We start from the raw sequence: 22,041 nt of genomic DNA on the forward strand, positions 1-22,041 counted from the left end.
CCTACTCTATCCTATGGGACAAATCCCAGGTGTGACAGTTGAAAACCACCATTTTGTAAACCTGGGTGAATTCCTGTCAGGAAAGGCACCTAGGCCTGAGATGAAAAACTAGGAGGGCAAAAGAGCACCTATCCCCCAGGCCAACACCTTAAAAACCTAGTGGACATAAAAAAAACACAAAGGCATGAGGGGCGAAAAGGGGACAAAATAAATAATAAGTTGAAGGAACTACGCAAAAGGCCAGACAGGTCTAACACGCGTCCCCCCCAGCTGAAAGTGGGGAGAACTACCCAACCCCTTGGGAGTCCTCATCACTAAGGCGGAAATACCTAGAGAGACCGTCTGCATTGGTGTGGTCCACTCCAAGCCGATGTTCCACCCGGAAGTCCATTCCCTGTAGGGAGATGGACCATCTCAGCAACTTGGGATTCTCCCCCTTCATCTGCATCAGCCAACGAAGGGGTCGGTGGTCAGTCTGAACCAGGAAGTGCAAGCCAAACAGGTATGGCCGCAGCTTCTTCAGAGCCCACACCACCGCGAAAGCTTCCCTCTCAATGGCACTCCACTTCTGTTCCCGGGGAAGCAGTCTCCTGGAGAGGAAAACTACAGGCTGATCCAGGTCCTCTTCATTCAGTTGCGATAACACTGCCCCAATGCCATGTTCTGATGCATCTGTCTGGACAATGAACTCCTTGGAGAAGTCTGGGGCCCTCAGGACCGGTGCTGCACACATTGCCTGCTTCAGTTTTTCAAAGGCCTGCTGACAAGCCTCTGTCCAAACTACCCGTCGAGGTTGTTTCTTTGAGGTGAGCTCTGTGAGAGGCGCTACAATAGTGCCATACCCCTTCACAAAGCGACGGTAGTAGCCTGTGAGGCCCAGGAAAGCTCGGACCTCAGTCTGCGTCTTGGGGGGTTCCCAGGCCATGATTGCCTCAATCTTTGCCTGCAGGGGCTGCACTGTCCCCCTACCCACCAAGTGTCCAAGGTACACAACCGACCCCTGCCCAATCTGATATTTGCTGGCCTTGATTGTAAATCCAGATTGTTTCAGGGCCTGGAGAACTGCTTGCAAATGTTGCAAATGGTCCTCCCAACTGCTACTGAAGACAGCAATGTCATCCAGATAAGCAGCGCAGAAACCCTCCATTCCGGAGAGGACCTGATTCACCAGCCGCTGAAAAGTGGCAGGGGCATTTTTGAGCCCAAAGGGCATCACACAAAATTGGAAGTGTAAAGTAAAGTAAAGTAAAGTAAAGTGTCCCTCAGGCATGGAGAAGGCTGACCTTTCCTTTGCTCCATCTGTCAGGGAGATCTGCCAGTACCCTGAAGTGAGGTCAAAGGTACTTAGATATTGGGCAGCTCCCAGCCGGTCAATTAATTCATCCGCCCTAGGGATCGGATGAGCATCAGTTTTTGTAACTGAGTTCAGTCCCCGGTAATCCACACAGAACCTCAGTTCTGGAGTGGTGCCTGGTGGAGCGGCTTTTGGCACTAGAACCACCGGACTGGACCAGGGGCTGTTGGAAGGTTCTATAACTCCTAGCTCCAGCATCTTGGCAACCTCACCATGGATGCTAGCCTTCACCTTGTCGGACAGCCGGTAGGTCTTTGACTTCACTGGTGGGCTGTCCCATGTGTCCACATCATGGGTACACAGATGAGTCCTTCCCGGGACAAGGGAGAACAGCGTAGAATACTGCTCCAGTATCTGGTGACAGTCCTCCCGCTGTTCAGGAGTTAGGGTTGGAGAGAGAATCACTCCCTCCACTGACCCATCCTTTTCTTGAGACGATAACAAGTCTGGGAGAGGTTCGCTTTCCGCTTCCTCTTCCCCATCAGTCACCATCATTAAGATGACTTCGGGCCTCTCATGGTGGGGTTTGAGTCGGTTGGCATGAAGCACCCGTAGGGGCTGTCGTGGGGTCTTAAGGTCCACCAGGTATGTGGCCTTACCCTTCTTCTCCAACACCTCAAAGGGGCCTGTCCAGTGATCCTGGAGGGCACTTAGCTCTCCAGGCTCCATCACCCACACTTTCTGGCCAGGCTCCAATTCCACCTGGTGAGCGTTGTGGTCATACCACTCCTTCATTACTGCCTGGCTGGCCTCCAAGTTGTCAGAAGCTTGCTTCCACAACTTCGCCATTTGGCTCCTGAAGGCCAGCATGTAGCTCACCACATCCTGGGGGGGTTTCCTGGGAGACTTTTCCCATCCATCCTTCACCAGGCTGAGAGGACCGCGTACAGGGTGTCCATACAGAAGCTCAAAGGGGCTGAAGCCCACTCCCTTCTGTGGCACTTCCCTGTAGGAAAATAGCAAACAGGGTAGGAGGACGTCCCATTTCCTCCGCAGGCTTTCAGGCAGACTTCTGATCATGCCCTTCAAGGTCTTGTTGAACCTCTCCACCAGTCCATTTGACTGGGGGTGATAAGGAGTGGTGAACCGGTAGGTCACTCCACACTCCTTCCACATTGTCCGCAAATACGCTGACATAAAGTTGGTCCCCCTGTCAGACACAACTTCTTTGGGGAAACCCACTCGGTAAAGATCCCCATTAGAGCCTTAGCCACCACAGGTGCAGTGACAGTCCTCAGAGGAATTGCCTCTGGGTACCGTGTGGCATGATCCACCAGAACCAGGATAAACCTGTGACCAGCTGTTGTTGGTGGATCCAATGGCCCTACAATGTCGATGCCCACCCTTTCAAAGGGGGTGCTAACGACTGGAAGTGGTTCCAGGGGAGCTTTCAGCTTCACCCCTGTTTTCCCACTGGCCTGGCAGGATACACATGTCCGACAGTAGGTGTTGGACGCCACTTTCATCTGAGGCCAGTAAAAGTGGGGGACAAGCCGAGCAAAGGTCTTGTCCTGACCTAAGTGTCCTGCCAAGGGTATTGCATGAGCCAATTCCAGCAGAAAGGCTCGGTACCGTTGCGGGACTACCAAGGCCCTTGATGAACCAGGTAAGGGTACCTTGGGTTCACTGTAGAGGAGTCCATCCTCCCAGTAAATGTGGTAGTGTCCCTCAACGTCCCCTGCTGCCTGGGCTTCAGCCTGTCGCCTCAGTCCCTCAAGGGTAGGGCACTCCTTCTGGCCCTTACAGAACTCCTCTCTGGTAGGCCCTCCCTCCACATGCCACTCAGCAGGGATGGGCAGGTCCTCCAGAGAAACTACTTCCCCCTCCACGGACTCCTGGTCCACCACCGCAGGCGGCCGATCTGTCACATGGGGTGTGGAAGCCGAAGCAGGCTTCTCCTGTCTTTGGGTCTGTCCCTTTTTGGCAGCGGGTTGGGCCATTGTTCCAGGCTCCAACCCAGGCGAACTCCCTCTCCGGGCAGTCGCAGACCTTGTGCTTACACAGGCCCAGTCAGGTGTACCCAGCATCGCAGAATGCGTCCGGTATTCCACCTCTCTCCAAGCATTGTGCTCCATATCATTCCCCAGCAGACAATCAACTGGCACGGCAGGGCTTACGGCAACTCGAAGTGAACCTGCAACCCCTTCCCACTCAAAGGGAACCTCAGCCACGGGATAGTGGCCAATTCTGCCGTCAGTCATCGCGGCGGGGTGGAGTACATTGGGAACCACCTGCTCTGGAGACACCAGTTGACTTCTCACCATAGTCATACTGGCTCCTGTATCTCTCAGAGCCTCCCCTCTCTGGCCATTGATGGTGATCTATTGCCCATACTTAGCAGTATTTGGGGGCACCTGGATCTTAGGAACCATCTCCCGTTCTCCCAGGGACACTAAGGTGACACCCGCCCACTCACCCCCCTTATCTAAGGGCAACTCCTCCCCGAGCGCTACACTAGCTACTCCCGGGTTTTTTCCTCCGGTGGGAGGGGGTGGTCTCTTTGGGCATCTGACATCTCCCTTATAATGTCCAACACCACCACACTCGAAACAGTGGACAACCCTTGGCTTCTGGCTTTGGCCAGGATGAGGGTTTCTGGGCGGGTTAGCCTTAGGGGTGAATCCTGCTCCCTTTCCCTGGAAACTGTTTTGGGGACCTTTAGAGAACTGTCGCTTTTTATCTCCCCCCTCCTTCTTCTGAGGGGCGCCCTGTCCGGCCTTTTGGGAATCCCCTCCAGTCCCCTTTGAGGACACCCGGGTACTCGCCCAGATGTCCGCCTCCTCTGCAAGCTTCCGGGGGTTAGTCAGCTTGCTGTCCACCAGGTGTTGGCGCAGCTCGGGAAAACATTTCTCGAGTAGATGCTCTTTCAAAAAAAGATCATACAACCCCTCATAATCCTTCACCTCACTGCCCTGTACCCAGCCCTCCAATGCCTTCCTTGCATAATCCAGAAAGTCCACCCAGTTCTGGGTGCTTAACTTGTGGCTCCCCCTGAACTTCTGGCGATACCTTTCTGGGGTTAGCCCAAACTTCCTGATCAGTGCTAGCTTCATGGTGGGGTAGTTGGTCTGCTCCTCCGGTTCCAAGGCTAACAAGGTATCCCGACCAGTAGGAGGCATATACTTATACAACCCACCCCCCCAGTGTTTCTTCTGGATCCCATGGGCTCTTAAGGAGACCTCATAGGCAGCCAGCCACTTGGCTATGTCATCCCCCTGACTATAGCTGGCAATTATATCCTTAGGCAGGTAGGGTCTGGACTCCCTGGTTGGTTCTCTGGTTTCGCTGCCACCATTTGGAGAGTTGGCGAGTCCTAACTGTAGCCTTGAGTTCTAGCTCTTTTAGTCTAAGCTCATGAGCCATCCTCTGTTCCTCCTTCCCCTGTTCTAACCTGGCTAACTCCCACTTCAGCTTCCTTTTTCCCCTCCTGTCTGTGAGCTCCGCTTCGGTCAAGCTTCCCCCGGAGACACTACTGCCCCTCCTAGAGGAGGTCATTGGTTCGGGGAGTAGGTTTCCCACCTCTGGATGGAACAATCCCTCTACCCCTATGACCGTGCCCCGGTCTGTCTCCTCATCCTCCTCCTTCTCTTCTCTGCGCGCTTCCACCCAAGCCCTCAAACTGGTCTGGAGTTCCCCCTTCTTGGCACCATGCTTAAAGAACACTCCCATTTGTTGACAGAAGTCTTTTAGCTGGGCCACTGAATAAGTGTCCAGTTTTTCCAGTGCAAATTCCATTTTGCTAAAGGCAATTCAAGGTCAAGCACACAAAAAGGATAGAGTTGCAAGGGCAACCTGAAGCTACCTCCACCCCACCACCAGGAATAAATTTGGAAAAAGCAAAAGTAAAAATTAGGAAGGCCGCCAGGAGAAAACTCCAGGTGTAGGTTAGTGGATTACACTTAGTTACTGCAGAGTAGTCGCAACCACAGTCACCATCCCACCGCTAGACACCAATATGTTGGAACCTAATGTTGTCAGGTCACCTAGGGTAGCCTGGCCTAGGGTAAGACAATCTCTAAGTGAGGCACATGTCTAATGATTGCGTATAACCCAGCAGTAACATCAAACAATTCCACTAAAAAATGACGCTACACCAATCTTTGTGTAAAAATACGAGCTGGTTTATAAAAATATTCTTTGTTCACTTGTCTATTATTTACCTCTAGTTAGCACAGTTCAATACAAAGCATTCCAACAGTGAAATTAATAATTTCTTCAGAATTGCCAAGATATTTCACCATTCCACTTTCCAGCTTTACAACACATCACATTGGTTTCCAGGGAGCAGTGTCTGCACTCCTCTAAACTTAACTAACTTGACTCCTCTGATAAAGGTTATCACATTTACCCCCTTCCCACCTTTGTCACCAAGAAGAATTGGCTAGCCCTTCTCACTCCACCTATTCTGTGTAAGCTCTTCTCTAGAACTATCTCAAAGGGGGGGGGGTTATTCATCAAAGGTAAACAGTCAGCATTCAATATTAGTTCTAATATACTTTTTGTAAGAATCGTAACGGGCTTTGCCCCGTATTAGTCTAATCCTTGTGTGGCTGACCGGAAGTCTCTGCTCCTCCGTAAGGAAAACTATGGCCTCCAATTTCCCCCTCTTATTCTCTCCTTACTTCCTTTGTATTGGGCCCACCGGGCCTGTGTCTCCGTTCGTCAGGGGAGGAAGGAACCAGTCTTTCCAGGCACTTGACACGGCCCTCGTCCCTCCTCTCCCGCTCAAGACCGCTCCTCCTTGTTGGAGCTTATGCAGGGAGAAAGGGCACACAAGCGGAGAAGAGCTGATGCTCGCCTCCCGCCCGCTTCCTCAGGGATCACCCTTTAGACTGTCTTCGATGTTTCCCCCGCGGAGGCACTACCGCGCATGTCCGGGGGACTAGCGGACCAGGTACAGCGCCTGCTCCGCCCGCCTGACGCTGGCAGTGGCTCTACCACTGGCCTGCTCGATCCTAGGCCCCTCCTGTCAGCAAGGACTGAATCTGCTTGGGGCATGCGCAATGGCGCCCGGCTTCTGCACCGCCAGCCCCCTTTTTCCTCAGGAAAGTGGCGCTGCCACAACTACGCTGTTGATGCCCCAGGGGTCCCGCTCACGGCGGAATCAGCGAACACAACGTAGCCACCAGAACCCCTACACACCTCCCCTCTTTCTCGCGAGTGGAGAGGGTGATTCACCGGCTGCACGATCAGTCACCGGTAAGGGGGCCTCAGTGTCACAAGGGCAGTAGCCTGCTTCAGCACCCAAGGGAAGGGGTTTAGAGATTAATTCTCTCACGTTTGAGTCCCCAACCTCTATCCTCAGCAGGAACCCACTAACCCTCCATTCTGGACAGGAGCTGGTGAAAGGGGGGCACTCAGTTCCGTTCTCACAGCAGGGATCCCCGCAGCTCCACAGTTAACGGGAATTAACCCCTTCACCTATCTTGAGGCAACTCTCTCTCTGTCCAGGGTCAGCAGGACGGGACTAACACGGTTAGGTCAACAGGAATGGGGGGTGGTGATCCCAGTCAGGAGGCAACCCCTGTGAAGCAGTCCACCCTGTGAGGACCCTACCCCTTCCAGACCTCAGCCTTTACTCTAGCTGTTCCTCTCTGTCAAGACAAAATGGCTGTCCAGCATTCCGCCTTATATAGGCTGACCCTCAGAGGTCCAGAAGGGACCAGAAGGTTCTGGAATGCCCTACTCTATCCTATGGGAAAAATCCCAGGTGTGACAGTTGAAAACCACCATTTTGTAAACCTGGGTGAATTCCTGTCAGGAAAGGCACCTAGGCCTGAGATGAAAAACTAGGAGGGCAAAAGAGCACCTATCCCCCAGGCCAACACCATAAAAACCTAGTGGACATAAAAAAAAACACAAAGGCATGAGGGGCGAAAAGGGGACAAAATAAATAATAAGTTGGAGGAACTACGCAAAAGGCCAGACAGGTCTAACACCTTCCATGTGCTGTGAGAGTGTTGTAACACTGAGGACGGGATATGCCCTTCCATGTGCTGTGAGAGTGTTGTAACACTGAGGACGGGATATGCCCTTGCATGTGCTGTGAGAGTGTTGTAACACTGAGGACGTGATATGCCCTTCCATGTGCTGTGAGAGTGTTGTAACACTGAGGACGGGATATGCCCTTCCATGTGCTGTGAGAGTGTTGTAACACTGAGGACGTGATATGCCCTTCCATGTGCTGTAAGTGTGTTGTAACACTGAGGACAGGATATGCCCTTCCATGTGCTGTGGGAGTGTTGTAACACTGAGGACGTGATATGCCCTTCCATGTGCAGTGAGAGTGTTGTAACACTGAGGACGGGATATGCCCTTCCATGTGGTGTGAGTGTGTTGTAACGCCGAGGACGTGATATGCCCTTCCATGTGCAGTGAGTGTCTTAACACCGAGGACGGGATATGCCCTCCCATGTGCGGTGAGAGTGTTGTAACACTGAGGACGGGATATGCCCTTCCATGTGCAGTGAGAGTGTTGTAACACCGAAGACGGGATATGCCCTACCATGTGCAGTGAGTGTTGTAACACTGAGGACGGGATATGCCCTTCATGTGCTGTGAGAGTGTTGTAACACTGAGGACGGGATATGCCCTTGCATGTGCTGTGAGTGTGTTGTAACACTGAGGACGGGATATGCCCTCCCATGTGCAGTGAGAGTTGTAACACTGAGGACGGGATATGCCCTTCATGTGCTGTGAGAGTGTTGTAACACTGAGGACGGGATATGCCCTTCATGTGCTGTGAGAGTGTTGTAACACTGAGGACGGGATATGCCCTCCCATGTGCAGTGAGTGTTGTAACACTGAGGACGGGATATGCCCTCCCATGTGCAGTGAGTGTTGTAACACTGAGGACAGGATATGCCCTTCATGTGCTGTGAGAGTGTTGTAACACTGAGGACGGGATATGCCCTCCCATGTGCAGTGAGTGTTGTAACACTGAGGACGGGATATGCCCTCCCATGTGCAGTGAGTGTTATAACACTGAGGACGGGATATGCCCTTCATGTGCTGTGAGAGTGTTGTAACACTGAGGACGGGATATGCCCTTGCATGTGCTGTGGGTGTGTTGTAACACTGAGGATGGGATATGCCCTTGCATGTGCTGTGAGAGTGTTGTAACACTGAGGACGGGATATGCCCTTGCATGTGCTGTGAGTGTGTTGTAACACTGAGGACGGGATATGCCCTTGCATGTGCTGTGAGAGTGTTGTAACACTGAGGACGTGATATGCCCTTCCATGTGCAGTGAGAGTGTTGTAACACCGAGGACGGGATATGCCCTTGCATGTGCTGTGAGAGTGTTGTAACACTGAGGACGGGATATGCCCTTGCATGTGCTGTGAGTGTGTTGTAACACTGAGGACGGGATATGCCCTGCATGTGCTGTGAGAGTGTTGTAACACTGAGGACGGGATATGCCCTCCCATGTGCTGTGAGTGTTGTAACACCGAGGACGGGATATGCCCTTCCATGTGCAGTGAGTGTTGTAACACCGAAGATGTCAAGATGTTGCTTTTGAATGAACGTCTGTACTTAGAAGCGATTGCCTGGATTCAACAAGCTCAATGATTCTAGCATTATTGGTCATTGCACATTCATTGGGGTCTTTGGTGCTCGTTTGGGCCTTTTTCATGTCAGTCTTATCACACTTGATCATTTTCAGTACATTCACCATCAAATTGTTAAGTCCACCCATTTTGCTGTCCTTTGATAAATAGGATTTTAGGTCCCGGGTTTGATAGTGCCACTGTTAAACAGGCCTACTGCCAACAATATACATAGAGCGGGCTTTAGTGTCACACCTTTCAACCATTGGCTTTCTTCTATTACCCTCTTTCAGCAAGCAGCTTGACACTTTGTCAATCGCATCTTAATTCCGCCCGGCTGGGTATTCATCTCTCACCTAATGCTTGTTGAGGGTGTATCCTTCCCCGTACAATCCAGTGCTTCCACTGAACTATTTAAGGGACTACTTTAAAATTGTAGCCCTCGCCCTCTCTCCACACCTGGTAGCTCCCTCTGTGTGCCTTGCTCGAATGTGCTAACATTGCACGCCTAGCAATCTAAACCCTGACCTGTTGGCTCTACCAATGCTTGTTTCTTGTTTGGGAACCCTCTGCTTTCAAGGTATGAATGGTGCACTTGATGCTATCTCATCTGTTGTTTGTTCATGTTGTCCACCATCTCTTTGAAGTATCACTCTACCACCTTGGCATTGCTGGCACCTAAAGAGGTGAACAGAGGTAAGTTAATGTGCAGAGAGCCAGGTCTTACTTTTGAAAGGCATTTTTTTGTTGGCTTCTGAAATGCTTTGGGAATTGAGGAATTTCGGCAAATGTGCAATGTAAACAGTGTAAATGCACAGATAATATTTCCTGTTTATGGAGTGCTTGATTCTGCAACTCTTCTGACTGGAACAGCTGTAAATGACAGCTGGTTCCCCCAATTAATGGTATGCAGGTTAGCATTCTCAAAGGATGGAAACTTAAAGCTGAATCGTCTCTGCCAGGATCCACATATGTGATGTGCAAATAACAGCAAATCTGAGTCGCAGGTTTTTAATCCATTGACCAAACTTGGCATTAATCAGAGTCTATGGTGCAAAATGGAATTTCTATTTGAACAAATGGCTCTGTGACTGGCTTTAAGTTTTTCTCTTTGCAAACAGGTTTTCTCTAGGGTTGCATTTGTGGTGTTAAGGGGATGGGCCGGGTGTGTTTCCTCCAGCTCCTAAGATCACTGCCACAATCAGCGTGTCCTCTAGCGCAATTAATCTCTGAACCCTGCAGGGTCCCGGGGCCGGCAAGCAGTTATTCAGTCACCAGTCACGTTGTCCACATATGGTGGTTCATTACCTGACAAGTGGTGTCATGCGGTCCATACGGGGGACATGCCTGCTCACATCTAGGCATGGCCAAGTAGGAGGTATGAGGTCACACCAGGAAAATATGATGGCCGCGGCAGTGGGTGAGACAGGAAGTTAGCCGGAGGATCCATCCTCAGTATGGCCCACAACTGAGATCAGGAAGTAAATAGACACTGATCTAAAAGGCCTTTGCCAAATGGTATAGCCTTTTGCATTTACGGTAGAAGTTAAAATATTTATTTGGTTGTTTCTGTTTGATTTGTTATGCTTTACAGATCATGTTGAATGTTAATCGGACATTTTTTTTCCCACTCCTGATGAAGAGTGTTTGTAGAGCTCGAAATGCTTTGAGTTTTTGACACAATCAATATATCCAAATCCCTACATCGATGAATTTCGAAAGACAATTAAATTTGTCAAGCACAATTCTTTCTTTCATTTAGTATAAATAACGATATTAAAATTCACAGCTCAAGGAAATAAACTAAAATATTTTTAAGAGCATTAAACTGAAATTAATCGGTGTTAATTTGAGGTGGCATAAAAGAGGAGAGAGTCTAAGATCACACTTTAGTGAGCACACTGGAGGATGCCATGTGTTTCCCATAAAGAACAGGTTTGGTGTTTCAAATGGATACATCCAATCGCTGGGCTAGACCACGTAGCGAACTTTCCAGTTATTAATAACCTAAAGACGTCGAAGCAGTGAGGCACTCGAACAGGTGAAGAAATCTGTTGTAGAGCCAGGAGGTAAGCCACAGAGAGTGCATACACCAGGCACAATGAGGACAAGAGACGCATCACATAAGTACTGGTGAAAAGGAAAAAGCTAATCTTTATGGCCAAAAAATCAGTCTATGGGAACTTGATCATGATCTTTGATTAGGAGCACAAGTCCCAAACATCAATAGGTTTCACATCCTGCAACCCCTTCGCTGATGGCGTCGGCCAACGGCCGTCACGCGTACTACCTTCGTAGTGCTGGGCACATCCGTTGGCCGACGCGGCCCCGCCCACTGCGCTAAACCGCAGCACCGCAATGGAATTGCCGCCGCGGTTAAGCGGATCAGAGGGAGAATTCCACAAAACAGACATGCAGTGGATGTTGGGGTGTTTAGTAGGTTTGGGGGACAGTTTCTTTACCATGGGATTGGAATAGCTTGTTGTCAATCAGTAGCCTGTAAAGAGCAGCCAAACATCAGGAGGAAACAGACACTAGGCCCTCATTACCAGTGTGCAGAAATTTGGTCATCAAAATCTTAATTCCGGCTGGTAACCGCACACCAAATTCCGGCTATTCCTCGGGATTGAGGAATAAGTACACAGACCCGGTAATACTGGAATACATCTCAACTCTGGATACTCTCTCAAATCTCTGTAAGGTATAAGCAAATTAATTTGCTGTTCCTCAATTTCTTAACCTTAAGTGATGGAATACTCGATTTACTTTGCCTGGAATCATACACCTGCCTGCAGATCATCATATGTGCATTTGTTGCATGTGAAGGCGATCAAGATTTTCCATTGCTGAAATTGTTATTAAAAACTAGGGGCCGGATGCAAAAAAACATTTTTGAGGTTGGAAAAGCTCTGATACGGATTTTGCAACTTTTTGCAATGCACTAAACCTATTTTAGGAGTCAGTAATTTTTTGCTCCCTTTCAAATAGGGATGTCTAGCCATATTTATTAGTGGTTTAGGACAGAAATAGCAATTGTAAACTATTAAAAAGCTACACCCCCCCAATTTTGGGGGTCTAACCCATTCACAATAGGGAAGGAGTCTCCTTGAGACCCTATCCCCTTAGTAAATGTAAAAACAAAAAAAAAGTTAGTTGGGGAGTAGGCAGTAGTTCACAGAACAACTGCCAACTCTCATGAAACATTTTTAAAAAAGTAAACCTTTTTCTTAAAACACAGTCCCTTTTCCATTAAGAACATCTGACTGCATTAAAAACAAGTTTACTGTATTGAAAAGCATTCACATACATGGCGGCCTGACCACCATCCCTGTGATGGCTCCAATCGGAGTGAGTCCTAATGTGTGACCTACCTCGTGAATATTTGTACATATTTGTACATATGTTAGTTTAGAAAACAATTTACTGGCCGCACAAATACTGGTCGCGAATCATGACCAGTGTTTTGCAAGCAGTAATAATATACCTTGCCCAGCATGCCCTGAACATACACCTTTAAAGTGTCCTGTATAAAGTGTCTTTGTTACATTCAGAGATGCCGGTACAACTGCATTTACAAAAGTTATCATGGAAACAATCCATCGCAGGGAACATAAGGATAAGAGACATGATGAGCATGTTTCACCCAATAAAATGATACTTTAGAATTGTGCCTCGTGTTGAAAAAGGTAGGTTTTATTATTCCGTCAACAGCTGTACATGACAAAGGAAGTAGAAACAAGCATTAGAAATGCAATCGGGCTCGGATTTATTTGAGTTTGAGCTAATGGCATTGTAAATGCCAATGTATTGTTGCTATGTGTTATGGAGTGTGTTCATGTGGTGTGTACTGCCAGTGATCTCCTTGTGAGTGTGAGAATATTGCACCGTTACTGCCTGTGTTGTCCTTCTTGTGAGTGTGAGAAGCTTGCACCTCTGCTGCCTGTGGTCTCCTTGTGAGTGTAAGAAGCTTGCACTGCTGCTGCCTGTGATGTCCTTCTTGTGAGTGTAAGAAGCTTGCACTGCTGCTGCCTGTGATGTCGTTCTTGTGAGTGTGAGAAGCTTGCACAGCTGCTGCCTGTGAGTATGAGAAGATTGCATTGTGCATCTCTGTGCTGTGCCTGTTCTTTATAAGGGACTCTTGCTCTGTTGCTGCTGCTGCCTTGGCACAGTACCTGCTGTGAGTGTGTGAGGGAAGCTTGCACCGCTGCTGCTTGTGATGTCCTTCTTGTGAGTGGGAGAAGCTTGCAACTCAGCTGCCTGTGGTCTCCTTGTGAGTGTAAGAAGCTTGCACAGCTGCTGCCTGTGATGTCCTACTCACTACTCTACTCTACTCACTACTCACTACTCTGCACTCACTACTCACTACTCTGCACTCACTACTCACTACTCTACTCACTACTCACTACTCTACTCACTACTCTACTCACTACTCTGCACTCACTATTCACTACTCTGCTCACTACTCACTACTCTACTCACTACTCTCCACTCACTACTCTGCACTCACTACTCACTACTCTACTCACTACTCACTTCTCTACTCACTACTCTGCACTCACTACTTTACTCTCTACTCACTACTCACTACTCTACTCACTACTCTACTCACTACTCACTACTCTACTCACTACTCTGCACTCACTACTCTACTCACTACTCTACTCACTACTCTACTCACTACTCTACTCACTACTCACTACTCTGCACTCACTACTCACTACTCTACTCACTACTCTGCACTCACTACTCACTACTCTACTCACTACTCACTACTCTGCACTCACTACTCTACTCACTACTCTACTCACTACTCTACTCACTACTCTACTCACTACTCTGCACTCACTACTCTGCACTCACTACTCTACTCACTACTCACTACTCTACTCACTACTCTGCACTAACTACTCACTACTCTACTCACTACTCTGCACTCACTACTCTGCACTCACTACTCACTACTCTGCACTCACTACTCACTACTCTACTCACTACTCTACTCACTACTCTACTCACTACTCACTACTCACTACTCTACTCACTACTCTACTCACTACTCTACTCACTACTCTACTCACTACTCTACTCACTACTCTGCACTCACTACTCACTACTCTACTAACTACTCTACTCACTACTCTACTCACTACTCTACTCACTACTCACTACTCTACTCACTACTCACTACTCTACTCACTACTCTGCACTAACTACTCACTACTCTACTCACTACTCTACGCACTACTCTGCACTCACTACTCTGCACTCACTACTCACTACTCTACTCACTACTCTACTCACTACTCACTACTCTACTCACTACTCTGCACTCACTACTCTGCACTCACTACTCACTACTCTACTCACTACTCACTACTCTACTCACTACTCTGCACTCACTACTCACTACTCTGCACTCACTACTCACTACTCTACTCACTACTCTACTCACTACTCACTACTCTGCACTCACTACTCACTACTCTGCACTCACTACTCACTACTCTGCACTCACTACTCACTACTCTGCACTCACTACTCACTACTCTACTCACTACTCACTACTCTGCACTCACTACTCACTACTCTGCACTCACTACTCACTACTCTACTCACTACTCTACTCACTACTCTACTCACTACTCACTACTCTACTCACTACTCTACTCACTACTCTACTCACTACTCACTACTCTACTCACTGCTCTACTCACTACTCTGCACTCACTACTCTGCACTCACTACTCACTACTCACTGCTCTACTCACTACTCTACTCACTACTCTGCACTCACTACTCACTACTCTACTCACTACTCACTACTCTACTCACTACTGTACTCACTACTCTGCACTCACTACTCACTACTCTACTCACTACTCTACTCACTACTCTACTCACTACTCACTACTCTACTCACTACTCACTACTCTACTCACTACTCTGCACTCACTACTCTACTCACTGCTCTACTCACTACTCACTGCTCTACTCACTACTCTGCACTCACTACTCACTACTCTGCACTCTACTCACTACTCTACTCAGTACTCACTACTCTGCACTCACTACTCACTACTCTACTCACTACTCTACTCACTACTCACTACTCTGCACTCACTACTCTACTCACTACTCGACTCACTACTCACTACTCTGCACTCACTACTCACTACTCTACTCACTGCTCTACTCTGCACTCACTACTCAGCACTCTACTCACTACTCAGCACTCTACTCACTACTCTACTCACTACTCTACTCACTACTCACTACTCTACTCACTACTCTACTCACTACTCACTACTCTACTCACTACTCACTACTCTACTCACTACTCTACTCACTACTCACTACTCTACTCACTACTCACTACTCTACTCACTACTCTACTCACTACTCTACTCACTACTCTACTCACTACTCACTTCTCCTCTCCCTACTCTGCACTCCCTACTCTGCCCTCCCTACTCTGCCCTCCCTACTCTGCCCTCCCTACTCTGCCCTCCCTACTCTGCCCTCCCTACTCTGCCCTCACTACTCTGCCCTCACTACTCTGCCCTCACTACTCTGCCCTCACTACTCTGCCCTCTGCCCTCACTACTCTGCCCTCTGCCCTCACTACTCTGCCCTCTGCCCTCACTACTCTGCCCCCCCAACTCTGCCCTCCCTACTCTGCACTCCCTACTCTGCACTCCCTACTCTGCCCTCCCTACTCTGCCCTCCCTACTCTGCACTCCCTACTCTGCACTCCCTACTCTGCACTCCCTACTCTGCACTCCCTACTCTGCACTCACTACTCTGCACTCACTACTCTGCCCTCACTACTCTGCCCTCACTACTCTGCCCTCACTACTCTGCCCTCACTACTCTGCCCTCACTACTCTGCCCTCCCTACTCTGCCCTCACTACTCTGCCCTCACTACTCTGCCCTCACTACTCTGCCCTCCCTACTCTGCCCCCACTACTCTGCCCCCACTACTCTGCCCTCACTACTCTGCCCCCCCTACTCTGCCCTCCCTACTCTGCCCTCCCTACTCTGCCCTCCCTACTCTGCCCTCCCTACTCTGCCCTCCCTACTCTGCACTCCCTACTCTGCACTCCCTACTCTGCACTCCCTACTCTGCCCTCCCTACTCTGCCCTCCCTACTCTGCCCTCCCTACTCTGCACTCCCTACTCTGCACTCACTACTCTGCCCTCACTACTCTGCCCTCACTACTCTGCCCTCCCTACTCTGCCCCCACTACTCTGCCCCCACTACTCTGCCCTCACTACTCTGCCCTCCCTACTCTGCCCTCCCTACTCTGCACTCCCTACTCTGCACTCCCTACTCTGCACTCCCTACTCTGCCCTCCCTACTCTGCCCTCCCTACTCTGCCCTCCCTACTCTGCACTCCCTACTCTGCACTCACTACTCTGCCCTCACTACTCTGCCCTCACTACTCTGCCCTCCCTACTCTGCCCCCACTACTCTGCCCCCACTACTCTGCCCTCACTACTCTGCCCCCCCTACTCTGCCCTCCCTACTCTGCCCTCCCTACTCTGCCCTCCCTACTCTGCCCTCCCTACTCTGCCCTCCCTACTCTGCCCTCCCTACTCTGCACTCCCTACTCTGCACTCCCTACTCTGCCCTCCCTACTCTGCCCTCCCTACTCTGCCCTCCCTACTCTGCACTCACTACTCTGCCCTCACTACTCTGCCCTCACTACTCTGCCCTCACTACTCTGCCCTCACTACTCTGCACTCTGCCCTCCCTACTCTGCACTCTGCCCTCCCTACTCTGCCCTCTGCACTCCCTACTCTGCCCTCTGCACTCCCTACTCTGCACTCCCTACTCTGCCCTCCCTACTCTGCCCTCCCTACTCTGCCCTCACTACTCTGCCCTCACTACTCTGCCCTCACTACTCTGCCCTCACTACTCTGCCCTCATTATTTTTTATTATTTTGAGTATTTATAAAGCGCGACTGATACCTTGCAGGCTTCCTGGCGCTGGAGAATACTCTACTGACAGATAACCGGGAAGACCAATCAACAGACATTTATTGGGGGAAGAGCCAGGTCTTGATACGTCTTCTGAATGGGAGAAGCTGTGAAATCTGACGAATGTCAGTGGGCAGGCTGTTCCACAACTTGGCCGCTGCAACCCTGAAGGATCTGCCCCCTGTTCTGGCTTTATAGAATCTGGGTACCTCTACCAGACAGGCCGAGGATGAGCGTAGATCTCTAGCAGGAATGTACCACCGAAACAGGGCTTGCAAAGGTTTGGGTCCAAGTCCGTGCAGAGCCTTGAAGACAATGCAGAGGGACTTGAAAGCCACACGTTGTTTTAGGGGTAACCAGTGTAGCTCGGCCAGAGCTGCTGTGGCCGAAGCCTTCCTCGTCCAGCCAAGAGCCAGCTTGGCGGCGGCCGATTGGATGCGCTGTAGTCGATCCAGCACCGTGACTGGAGACTCCAGGAGCAGGGCGTTACAATAGTCAAGGCGACTAAGTATCGTACACCTGACTATCGTCGCCCGAGCTTGTGCCGGGAGGAGTGGCATGATTTTCCGCAGCGAGCGAAGCAGGGCCGTGCAAATCCCCACAGTTTTCGTCACCTGGGTTTCCATACTCAATTTGTTGTCAAGCATGGCTCCCAGGTTGCGAACCGAGGCAACTGGCAGCGGTTTGTCTCCGATCTCTGGGGGCCAGAATTCGTTCGGGAACTGGCGGGGTATCTTAGTACCTGAACAAAACAGGACCTCCGTCTTAGAGGAATTAAACTGGAGGGAGTTTCTGTGTAGCCATCCAGCCGTCTCTCTTAGGCAGTCGTGGAAGGTGGAGAAAGGAATGGCATCTTCACCTTCCCAAGAGAGGATGAGCTGTGTGTCGTCAGCATAATTTATTGTTTTGATCCCAAAGGATTGGATTAGCTTGACTAGCGGGATGAGGTACACGTTAAAAAGGATGGGGCTGATGGAGGAGCCCTGAGGGACTCCCTGGGGTACTGGTGCAAAGGAGGATTGGAATGGGGGAAGGGAGACAGCCTGTTTTCTGTCCCGAAGGTAGGAGTGAAACCAGAGCAGAGCAGTGCCCTCCACTCCCACTTCACCCAGTCTCCGCAGCAGCGTACCATGGTTGACCGTATCGAATGCGGCAGACAGGTCCAGCAGTATCAGCGCCACTGGCTGGCCCCTGTCTGCACGCATGCGAAGATCCTCCATGGCTGTTAAGACTGCTGTTTCGGTGCCGTGGGCAGGACGGAACCCGAACTGGTAGTCATCAAGAAGTTTGTTCTGTTCTAGGTGGGCGGACAGACACAAACTGACCCATCGTTCGGCGACCTTCGCTGGGAAAGGCAGCAGGGAGATGGGTCGGTAGTTTGATAGACACTCAGGGCTCAGCGAAGGTTTCTTCAGAAGAGGGGTGATTAACGCCTGTTTCCACGGGGTTGGAACAAGGCCACTGTGCAAAGACCCTCACTACTCTGCCCTCACTACTCTGCACTCTGCCCTCACTACTCTGCACTCACTACTCTGCGGGTGTGTGGTGGTGGTGTGCGTGGGGTTGTGTGCGTGGGCATGCGGTTGTGTGTGCGGTTGTGTGTGTGCGTGCGTGTGTGCGGTTGTGTGTGTGCGGTTGTGTGTGTGCGGTTGTGTGTGTGTCCGGTTGTGTGTATGTGCGGTTGTGTGTGTGTGTGTGCGGTTGTGTGTGTGTGTGTGTGTGCGGTTGTGCGGGTGTGTGCGGTTGTGTGCGGTTGTGTGTGGGTGTGTGGGTGTGTGCGGTTGGGTGTGTATGGTTGGGTGTGTATGGTTGGGTGTGTATGGTTGGGTGTGTACAAGCCACATCGTTCACACTGAGCTCTGTATATAAAGGTCATGCAATTTGTACATGCGATTTTGAAAGTAATGTATTTCTGAGAGCAGCACCCATTTTTTTTTAGATATCTGCTTACAAGATAAACCATATCTTCTTTACAAAGTAAAGGAGGCCTTCCCTTTGTAGGGAAAAACAATATAATTCTGTTAAATGAGTGAACGAAATGCATTGGGGCAGAAAAATAAAACGGAAATGAAGCAGGAGTGAAGTGTGCGTGAAAAGGAGAAGGCTGTTAGTGCAAGAAATCAGTGGCTAGGCTTGTATGAGAAGCAGGAGGTGTGGGAAAAGGTGTGAGGGGGAAGTGAATGCGTGGGATCTGCGAAGGCTTTGTGTGAAAGGGAACTGTTGACATTGGTCACAGGAGGATGTACCAGTGTCTGCTTGGGCAGTGAGTGAGTGATCTGGGAATGAGTTTGAAAAACTGGTATGAACATTAGGGTGAAGCAAGTCTCTAATGATAGGACACTGAATGATAGTACAATGAGTGATCTGGTACAACGGCAGTAGGAATCTGGTAACCGGACTGTGAGAGTAAATGTGAGGCTCCCAGTGAGAGGAAAGCGAGGTGGAGTGTTTTTTTTATGAAAGGGTGGAGAGAGTGAGTCATGGTGACGAGACAGGGAGCGAGTGAGGAATCTGGCAATAGCTGGGAAGATGCAAGGGATCTGGTAAGAGGACAACAAGAGCTACTGCAAGGGGTCTGTTATGAGGGCAGTAAATTAAAGTGATCTTCTATTTTGACATTAAAAGTTTGAGTTCGGGTGAGTGGGCACGAGTGCTTATCAAAGCACTTTGTTTGTTTTTTTACTTTCAGCTGTGCTGCATAGCAGCCAGGCTGCTGTACAACATGGCTAAACATATCCCTGACAAAACCAACAGATTTTGTATAGGAGAGTCCTATTTGCTTTGCCAATGCTTGTTTAGCCTACCTCAGTCAAAGAGCAGGCGCGGGTTTGCCGGCGCGCACACAGAGCTCAAGGGAAAAAAAAACACATCAGTGCACACGCTCCCAGCACCATCTGCCTTCAATTACCGGCACCTCGGACAGCTGGTAATTGAGGATTTATGTATTCTTCTGCGCGTGTCCGAACACTTTATGCAGGAAGTGGACATTGCAAAAATTCCAAAGCCCTATGGCGTGCTGCCTTACTTAAACACAGCCTTGCCTGGACCAATTACCATTCACATGGCAGAATACCACACGCAAAAACCGCGCGCTTTCTGGAATGCGGCAGCCCACAGCCCTTTCTGAACTTTTTTTTTTTATAACATTAGAGCTCAGAAGCCCCGCCCCACTTCGTGTGACGTAGGCCCGAGCCCTAAAAAAGGGTCTCACTAATTTAGCCCTGAAATGGCTGAATGCTTTAGTTCAATGGCACATATTATTATGTCACGAATGACATTTACAATGAATCAGTTGCAGACACTTAGAACAGTCAATGGCTGAGAGGGCTGCCTTAATATTTCAATCTCTGCCGATTGCTTAAGTTCAGCGAGACAGACCATGAAAGCTGTTTCTGCTGAACTTAATCATCTATTTAAAGCAGCCTTTGTTGAAAGAACCACGGAGCAAGGGGGATTGAAACAGATTTGGTAATAATAATAATAATAATAATCCACATTTGTAAAGCGCACAATCAGCCGTTAGGGTCTCTAGGCGCTGGGGGTCGTCGGGAAGATTAAGCAAGCTATTGCCCAGAGTCACATGGTGCTGGGCTAACCTGCCGCCGGAGCCGGGGATCGAACCGTGATCCCCAGATTCCAGCGTAAGTCGCCCTGGCCGCGGCGCCACACCTCTTCCTAAGATGTGATCAACCCACTCATAAAACATTCCGGGGCATGTTTGAATATTTACTCTGAGGTACCCTCCAACATTTTCCATGAGTCTTATATTTACATCTCGAGCGAAGTCTCTTGTCAGAATCCTGCTCTGAAAAGGAAAAGAAGAAAGCACAGTATGTTTTTAAGGCACAATTAACGGAAGTTCCACATTTCTGATAACCTTTATAACAGCCCTACCAATATCGAATAGTGCAGAATGCAGCTCAAGGCTAAATTATTTAAAGACATTTTTATAATATATCCATAAAATAGTTAAGGCCAGATTGAGTAAACATATAGGAAAACACTGGAAATTTACAGCCCTAGACTCATGAATGGATTTTTGTTTTGCTTTTTGGGAATTCTTAAAGTATTACAAGAGTGCTCCTAGTTTTCTTACACTGTTGTAGAATTTCCGGATTACCATCATGCATTTGCACAAATGGCAGTGTAACAAATGTGCATATGTGTATTTGCACTTAGTAATATGTTTTACCTAATTGCACCAGGAAAATATTTTTCGCACTTTAGAATCACTTTTCAGATATTTAGATACATTTTGGGAGTGTTACATCCCTTTTTCCAGCCCAAACACATATTTACTCCTACCTTTTATATGAGTAAATATACACGTTTACAGCTTTGAGCGCCACCACTAGGATCCACCCTAGGATGCTCTTCCAGAAATTCTGTCATATGTTGGACTACTAGTCAAATATTCTGGCGAGAACATTCCATTTAGTTGGTGAAAACCTCACCATTTCTGATTGTGCAAACTAGGTATAGAATTGCTCCCTCGTAAATGCTTTTATTTTGGCACCTATTCTGTATGTAGGTGCACAAGTAAGCTTGTGAATCACAAACTTAATTCAGACATATCATTACCTGTTGACAAGCGTCGCATGATTGGGAAAACACTGAGATGACTACACGATTACAGAACCAATAGGATAAAGACAAACAGACACGTGGGCTTCTGTGACAGGACATTTGGGCGACTCAAGGTCATTGAGCTTCAGCCTTTGAGAGGATACATTCCCCATCTAGTTGGGAGGCCATGTTTCGCTCTCATTGCGGTCAGCTTGGCCGTTCAGCTTCCGTAGATGGATTAAGCCACAACATTCAATTATAGAGAGAACTTATTTTGAGGAAAGAGAGAAAGAGTGGTCTTGTTCCAAGACAACAAGAGTTCTTTCCTTTCCAGAGGACATGAATAATTAATTCAAAGTGATTTGAGAAAAGAGAAAGGTGCCATATGGTGAAAGTAGCAATACATAAGTATTCCTATTAATCTTACAGAGAAATTGCTGATACACAGAGATTGATTACAATCTTAATATTCTTCCTGCTCCATCAGTTCTGAAAAGGTACCAGGTAAGAGTTGTTTATAGTGTTTGTTGTTGGATTGTGTCTAGACAGAGGCTACTGCCAAAAGAGAATATTGTTGATTTTAAGGAGT

At 49.0% G+C, this 22,041-nt stretch overlaps 1 protein-coding gene across 1 annotated transcript in view; it reads left to right on the forward strand.

Annotated features, from left to right (window-relative positions):
• The window catches only part of CDH17 (cadherin 17), a 408,277-nt gene that overhangs the window by 217,599 nt on the left and 168,637 nt on the right, over positions 1 to 22,041 (forward strand). The gene's annotated exons all lie outside the window — the stretch shown is intronic.

Source organism: Lissotriton helveticus, chromosome 4_1 (assembly GCF_964261635.1).
Source record: "Lissotriton helveticus chromosome 4_1, aLisHel1.1, whole genome shotgun sequence".
Lineage (NCBI taxonomy): Eukaryota > Metazoa > Chordata > Amphibia > Caudata > Salamandridae > Lissotriton > Lissotriton helveticus.